General features: G+C 48.7%; 1 pseudogene; it reads left to right on the plus strand.

The window, feature by feature from the left end:
- Window positions 1-578: 578 nt before the first annotated feature.
- On the plus strand, window positions 579-6,363 carry LOC136505142 (uncharacterized; annotated as a pseudogene).
- Window positions 6,364-8,747: the final 2,384 nt, after the last annotated feature.

The raw sequence follows: 8,747 nt of genomic DNA on the forward strand, positions 1-8,747 counted from the left end.
GGGGCGAAGACCCAAGCAGGAGATCGGCGATCCTGGGATGCCGGAGGCCTACGGCTTCGGCACTCCCAGAGGCGGAGGCCCGAAGGCTCGTCGTCGGAACCTGAGGCCGGACAGAGCGGAGACCCACGGCGGAGGCCTTAAAGCCCATCGCCGAGTCCTGAGGCCCGTTGGGCCGGTTGATCATGCAGGCCCAGCACCAGATGGCGGCATGGCAGGATTACCCCCGAGACGGAAGGCGAGTAGAGGAATATCCCAAGAATGTACTGTAGCAGTTGAGGGATACTACTGTAACTCTGTGAATGTGGTAGCTGAGCCCTATAAATAGGTAACACTTGTAACAGTAAAGAGGGTGGTTGGTGGATGAATTAATGAAACCATAGCTTTCCGTGCCATTTCCTTACTCGCCCGTTTAACGCGCCTGTTTCCCGTGCCTCCGCCGGGAGGTGCGGCGTAGCAAGCGGAGGCCTCTACCTCCTCCAAACTGTCTGAGAGGCGGAGGCCTCTACCTCCTCCACTTTGTCTGAGACCGCCAGTTTCAACATTGGCGCCCACCGTGGGGCGGCCAAGGCAAACCAACGATGGCAGGGAAAAGAAAAACCACCACCAGAGCAGCAGCGACCACGGGTCAGCGAGGAAGGCCTAGGCGCAACACTCTTAGCACCTACGCAACCTCGCCAGTGGAGGATGACACCAGAGCAGATGCCCAGGGTCAACCACCGGAACCCCAAGGTCTAGAGATTCAAGATCCGGAGGCTCAACCAAACTCAGCCACAACACCCGAGCAAGAACTGCAACAGCTGCAAGCACAGTTGCAAAGAGCGCAACAAGAGAGGGACAGAATGGCAGCAGCATTCGCAGCTAATCAGCAAGCTATTCAAGCGTCAGCACAAGCAGCAGAAATAAGGCAGCAGTTGGCAGTCCTACATGCTGAGATGCTAAGTATGCAGCATGCAGTACTAGCGTTAACCTCCGCAATCCCAGCCTCCGCAGCAACACCAACTGCAACCATGCTACAAGGCCCTATGCCAGTGATCAGCCAGCCCACGATGCCATCTTAGGTGATGCGAAGACCTATCGATCCCAAGTCCCCACTCTCTGAAGGCATACAATAGTCGCCATGGCCAACAACGTACAAGCCAATCACACTACCAAAGTTCAACGGAAAGACAGACCCCCATCAGTTCATTATGAGTTACGAAGCAGCAGTAGCCTCCGCCGGCGGAGACGACGCCGTCCTGGCAAAGTCATTTGTTATCGCTGCCGAAGGTGACGCGTTGGCTTGGTATTCCATGCTCAAACCCAGCACAGTCTATTCCTGGGAAAATCTCCGGGACAAGATATTGGCAAACTTCAAGGGGCTAGCAGCACAGTTGCTGACATCCACAGATCTGTTCCAATGCAGACAAATGCAGGGAGAGACACTACACGACTACTTTCGGAAATTCGTTCAACTAAAGGCGAAGGCACCAGACGTCCCAGAAGAGATCGCCATTGAAGCAGCGATCAAAGGGCTCCGAATCGGGCCGTTCGCAGCACACCTAGCAAGAAAGAAACCAACTTCCATACAACAGTTGTACGACGAGTTCGAGAAGTACTGCAGATCAGACAATGACCTCCGGAAAAGGCTGGAGGAGCAGAGTCAAAACAGACAACAAAACAACAGCAAAAACTCACAGAAGAGCTATGCGAACCAGAACGCATCAAATCAGAAACCAGGCCAGGGGCAGGTGCTCAGCATCGAGGGTCAACCTCACCCCGAACAAGGGCAACTGCCAAGGCTAGCAGGGCTGGAGACCCAGACCAGGAACCAAGGTAGGCAAGGCTACCAAGGCAAAAACTGGAACAGAAACCAAAGCCAGAAACAGCGCAGGCCATATTGCGCTTTTCACGGTAAAAACGCAGGGCACAGCACCAAAGATTGTCCAGAGACAAAAGAAATACAAGAAAGGATGAAGAACAAGCAGACTGCCCAACCTCCGACACAGCAGAGCGCAAGAGAGGTCAACACCACCTACACAACTGGCCACCAACAGTACTGCCCAATGTACCCAGCGCTAAACGCAACCCAAATACATCCCTCCACACTGGCCTCTGCCTATTACCCAAACTTCCTACCAGCATGACGGTCACCACCTTCGCAGCACTCTCCGGCGGGCAACTACAGGTCGGAGGCAAGCCTGACCTACATAAACCCAAAATCTCCCCATATAACCTACCTCGAAACAAACCCACCGGAACAAAACCAAATAAGGTTCGAGCCTCCGCCGCAACAGCACCACATGCAGCAACTGCCTCCGCCACCACCTCACAACCAACCCCCAACACCAAAAAACGAGCCAAACCTAGAAAATCAAGTCAACCCTCATGGAGCACTGCCAACAATAGGCATGATATTGCCAATCGCTGGAGGATCATCAATGGAGTTTCAAACCAAAAAGCAGAAAAAGGATCACCTCCGCCTGGTAAACAATGTAGCAGTCCAAGGCCTGGCGAAACACACAGATTGGTCCAGAGTCCCAATCACCTTCATAGAAGAAGATCTCTAGCTAGAGAGCTACGCTCACGCAGACACAATGGTGATCAAGACCAACATAGCAGCATGGGAGATAAGCAGAGTACTGATCAACACTGGCAGTTCAGCAGATATCATCTTCGCAAATACCTTCGACCAAATGAAGCTCAGCAGAAATCAACTATAGCCCTCCGAATCCCCTTTAATAGGATTCGGAGGCAAGCAGATACAAGCATTAGGAAAAATCTCACTCCCAATGTTGTTTGGAACCCAAGCAAATGCTAGAACCGAGTACATAACCTTCGATGTCGTCGATCTGTATTACCCATACAATGCCATCTTGGGCAGAGGATTCACAACCAAATTCAACGCAGCCCTGCATATGGCCTACCTGTGCATGAAAATACCAGCACTCCATGGTATTATCACAGTCCGAGCCAGCCAGAAAGAAGCAAGAAACATAGAAAAAGCTATCTATAGAGCTCAAAGAAACATCAATGCAGTCGAGTCGGCAGTCAAAGAACTAGAGCCTCCGGATATGCCCAGAGGAAAAACAGATATGGCAGGTCAAGAAGAGACAAAGCTGATCCCTCTAGAAAAGGAGTTACCAGACAGAAAAGTAACAATCAGCTCATAATTGAGCAAGGCAGAGGAGGAAGAGCTCATGGAAACTCTAGTAAAAAACAAGGACATCTTCGCCTGGTCAGCCTCCGACCTCCAGGGAGTCAGCAGGGATATCATACAGCATGAACTGGATATCAATGAAAACATGAGACCAAGAAAGCAAAAATAGAGAAAAATGTCGGAGGACAGAATCCTGGCAGCAAAGGCGAAGGTGCAAAGATTGGTAGATGCAAAAGTGATCAGGGAAGTCAAGTATTCAGAATGGCTTACAAACATAGTACTAGTACCAAAGAAGAATGGCAAAATGAGAATGTGCATAGATTTCACAGATCTGAATAAAGCTTGCAAAAAAGACCCTTTCCCATTGCCAAGAATAGATGCCTCCATCGACAAGGCAGCCAGATGCCAGAGGTTCTCTCTCCTCGACTGTTTCTCTGGGTATCACCAAATCTGGATGAAAAAAGAAGACGAAGACAAGGCAAGTTTCACCACTCCATTCGGGACATATTGCTATACCAGAATGCCAGAGGGCCTAAAAAATGCTGGAGCAACCTTTGCCAGAATGACAAAGGAAGTTTTGGGCTCACAACTAGATAGAAACATCATAGCCTACGTCGATGACATAGTGGTCATGAGCAAGAACAAGAATGATCATGTCTCTGACTTACAGGAGACCTTCTCCAACCTCAGGACAGCTGGTCTCCGCCTCAACCCAGAAAAATGTATATTTGGAGTCACAAAAGGGAAGATGCACGGTTATATCATAAGCAGCGAAGGCATCAAAGCGAACCCGGACAAAACCAGAGCAATAATGACAATGGCAGAGCCCAAAAACAAGAAAGAAGTGCAAAAGCTAACGGGAAGAATAGCAGCGCTCAATAGATTCATCTCAAAATTAGTAGAACGCAGCCTACCCTTCTTCCAAGCCTTGAGGGGCGGAGGCAACTTCGAATGGGGGCCCAAGCAGTCGGAGGCATTTCATAACTTGAAAGAGTATCTGGCAAACTCACTGATGGTCTCCGTCCCAGAATTAGACAGCCACCTATTGTTGTATGTGGCGGCCTCCGACCATGCAATCAGCGCAGTCTTAGTTCACGAGCTGGAAAAAGAATCAGGCAAAACTCAAAAACCAGTTTATTTCATCTCAGAAGCACTGTCCGGAGTCAAGCTAAACTACACAGAGGTAGAGAAAGTTGCCTACGCAGTGCTGATGGCATCAAGAAAACTAAAGCATTATTTCCAAGCCCATGAAATCTCAGTTCCAACATCGCTGCCACTACAAGACTTGCTCAGAAACAAAGAAGCCTCCGACAGAATAGGCAAATGGGCTACAGAGCTATCACAGTTTGGTATCTCGTATGTCCCTAGAACAGCAATCAAATCACAAGCATTAGCTGATTTTGTAGCAGATTGGACACCTCCAACAGAGCCCAAAGTACAACCAACAACTCAAGGCTGGATAGCATTCACGGATGGAGCCTGGGGCCAAGCCGGAGTAGAAGCCTCTGCCGTCCTAACGGCACCCTCTGACGTCAGACTGAAATACGCAGCAAGGCTAGAGTTCAAATCAACAAACAACATAGCAGAATATGAAGGCCTGATCTTAGCGCTAAGCAAAGCAAAGGCCCTAGGGGCAAAAACATTGATAGTCAAAACAGATTCTCAAGTGGTCACCGGCCAAGTAGAGAAAGAATACACCACAAGAGAGCCAGAACTCATCAAATACCTATCCGTTGTCAAAAATTTGGAGTAGAGATTCGAGGGCTTCACCCTGAAGCACATCCCAAGATCAGAAAATGCAGAGGCAGATGAATTGGCAAAGGCTGCGGCAAACAACCTGCCACTGCCACCAAACACTTTTTACCAGATCTTGAAGTCTCTGGCAACTGCGGAGACACCTAAGGCACTAAAGCCCATACTACACCTGCAAAATGAAGATTGGAGAAAGGCGATAACAGAATTCCTAGAAGGCAAAACCACCGAAGAAGATGAAGCAAAAGCAGCAAGAATACAGGCCAGGGCAAGAAATTACACAATCATAGATGGTGTACTATACAAGAAAGGAGTAGTCCAGCCTCTCCTCAAATGCATATCGCAGAGCGAAGGCATAGAGTTGCTTCAAGAAATACACTCAGGAATTTGCGGGTCACACATTGGCTCTAGAGCTTTATCAGCAAAGGCAATAAGGCAAGGCTTTTATTGGCCAACACACATACAAGACATAGAGCAGACGGTCAGAACATGCAAAGCATGCCAAACATTCTCTCCAGGGTAGTCAAAACCATCGTCGGAGACCCAGCTCATACCTCCGACATGGCCGCTACAAAGATGGGGTATGGACCTAGTCGGCCCATTACCACCATCCCAAGGAGGAAACAGATTTACAGTAGTGGCAGTAGAATATTTTACAAGATGGATAGAGGCAAAGCCGCTGGCGAAGATAATCTCAGAAACTGTCAGAAAATTCTTCTGGCAAAACATCATTTGCAGATTGGTGTACCGATGATTTTGACAATAGACAATGGAAAACAATTCGATTCAGACAACTTCAAAGAATTCTGCAAAAGCATTAGGACAAAACTAGCCTTCGCCTCAGTATACCACCCAGAGTCCAATGGTGCTGTGGAAAGAGCAAACAGAATAGTGTTTTCAGCAATATCAAAAACATTGCTGGACCTACGCAAAGGAAAATTGGTAGATGAATTACCCAGAGTGATTTGGTCACACAATACATCTATCTCAAGAACAACAGGATTCACACCATTCAAACTACTTTATGGAGAAGAGGCCATGATGCCGGAAGAAATCAAGCACGAAAGCCTCCACACAACGAGACAACTAATGTTGCAAGATGAAGAATATGCAAAAGAAACAATAGAAGCCATAAGACTGGAAGCAGTAGAAAGCATTGCAAAATATCTGTCCCAAACCGAGAAGTGGAGAGACTCTCAGGTGGTAAGGAAAGACATAAAACACAGAGACCTCGTGCTCAGAAGAAAACCCAACGCACAACTTGTTGGTAAACTGCAACCGAAATAGGAAGGCCCATACACAGCAACGGCAGCAGGCCGCCCTGGCTCTTTCTACTTGACCGACAGCGAAGGTGTCACGACAACCCACACCTGGAATATCGACAGCCTCCGCAGATATTACATCTAGGCAGTGTACCAAAGGGCAACCTCCACAAATAATAAGCGGAGGCCCCTCCGTTCATTTACCTTTCAGTTTTTTTTCTTTTTTCTTCAACCAAAAAAATGTAAAAGAGCCTGTACTCTTTTCCTCACAGGGGAACTCCAAGCGGAGGTGAGGTTTTTAACGAGGCAGGCTCAATGTAAAAATCATCTACAAGTATAAAGAGGTAATCCCCCAAAAGAACGCTTGAAAAGTCCGAAACCGAAAGTGGCCAGCTCTGGCGCCGCAATATTCGGTGAACAATAATAAGCACATGTCCTTTCAAAGCACCGGCCATAGGCATTGGCAATTTGAAACGACCTCTATGGCCAAACAAGCCTCCGACCTTGACGAAGACCTGACCAAATTCAGGCATCAAGGCAAAAACAACCTTGGCCAAATAGGCCTCCAATCTTGACGAAGACCTGACCAAATTCAGGCATCAAGGCAAAAACAACCTTGGCCAAACAGGCCTCCGACCTTGACAAAGACTTGTCCAAATTCAGGCATCAAGGCAAAAATCAACGTGGCCAAATAGGCCTCTGACCCTTGACGAAGACCTAACCAAATCCAGGCATCAAGGCAAAAACAACCTTGGCCAAACAGGCCTCCGACCTTGATGAAGACCTGAACAAATTCAGGCACCAAGGCAAAAACAACCTCGGCCAAAACAGGCCTCCGAAATTAACAAAAAACCAACCCAAGCATTAGAGGCAACACCATTATGGCGCCAGAACCAGGAAGAAGGTCTCCGCCATCGAAAACATCAAAACGAGGACAAGGTCTGACAAAACCCTGTCACTTAGGCACTAGGCCTATTTACTTCAAAAGATCTCAAAAGACACGAATAATACAACCAAGATATAGACCATTAAAGCCAAGATACATTCCAACAAACAACGTACCAAAAATTTAACAACCAAAAGCCGCCACCCCACTATAAAACGGGTTCCCCCAACGCCCTTAAAACCTCAGTCAGCATAAGGCGCAAGGGGGGAAGAAGGCAGAGCACAAACACAAGCCACAGCAACGGCCATGGAGGCAGGGGTCTCCTTAGATATCTAAGTCGGCCGTAGATATTGTACGAAAAGTCGTAAAGTCGGAGGCACCAGTAGACGGTCGTAGGTAGTGGGAAAAGAGACAGGAACTACGGCACGGTGATGAACAGCGCAGGCTTACGGAAGAAGGGGGATATCGCACGAAATCTCATAACATCCCCCTGACGCCGGAGACCTAACCTGCCATCTCCACAAATGAAACATGTCCCACGGGTGTGCAGCGTCGGAGGCCCATACCACCAGATAGCTAAAACACCCAGCTAAAGAAATACCAAAAGCCTCCGCCGGCTGCACAAGCTACGCCAAACCTCCTATCGGGTCAAACACCGATTCAGCAAGCCCCGCCAGGCGAACTTCAAGTACGCCTCCGCCGGTAAAAAAACTGCCAACACTTCTACCCCGGCCATCAAGCAAGCACAGAGAAGGAAAGAACATGGGGCGGAGGTCCTGGCCACCACCTCTGTATCGCGCACGTTCGCCCAAGCAAAGGCCCACGGTGTGCAAGCTCGGGACTAGACGAGATATGTAAACTACCACAACAGACCTAAGCCCCCGCACAAACAATCAAGAAAGTGAACCTGTTTCATATTCCATATAACATCAAGTAGCATTCTTACAGGATGCAAACTTACAATAAAATCCTAACTATTGTGGCGGAGGTCCGCGCCAAGCAAGCGCACGAGTAAACCCAGCGCGCTCGTCGTCTATGTCTAACTTAACTGACTCAAACATGTCGCGCGCAATGCTGTGCGGAAAAGCCGAACGCCAGTACTCCCAAAGCTCTCCACTCACGTAAATACCGTCATTGTAGAGATTCAAAGGCGCAACATCTTGCGCAGGCTCCAGATTTGAAACCTGCACAAGTTTAAAATTTTTCACAAAATCACTCAGAACAAAAGAAACTTTATTCACAAGAGTCCAACCGGACTACGATATACAAGTTAAAAGAACTAAATCCTACAAAGAGCCTAGACCTCCGGAGTCCCGGACGCTATAGAAGCCCCAGGAGCGAAGCCCGCACCAAACACGGACGGAGACGGTGCCTGCGGCTTCCGGGCGTCGCCACCGCCGATCGTAGCGCTCTTCGGGGCGTTAGCAGAGGCGGAGGCATCACCCGTAGTTGTCGAGCTAGGAATTGGCGGAGGCCTGCTTGCCAGACCCTTCCGCGCCTCCTGTTAAAGCACAGACCACAATATCAGCTTCACAGAGCAATAAAAGCCTCCACAGCTTCGCAAGAAACATGGAAAAGGGAAAAACAGCAACAACAAAGACCACAAATACCTTCGCCCTCTTCTCCTCTACTAGCTTCCGGGTGGCAAGCCTCCCAAACAGAGGCCAAAAGTACCCAATGAAATTCCTCAAGCTTTTTCGCAAACCAGGAG

This window comes from Miscanthus floridulus, chromosome 14 (genome assembly GCF_019320115.1).
Source record: "Miscanthus floridulus cultivar M001 chromosome 14, ASM1932011v1, whole genome shotgun sequence".
Classification (NCBI taxonomy): domain Eukaryota; kingdom Viridiplantae; phylum Streptophyta; class Magnoliopsida; order Poales; family Poaceae; genus Miscanthus; species Miscanthus floridulus.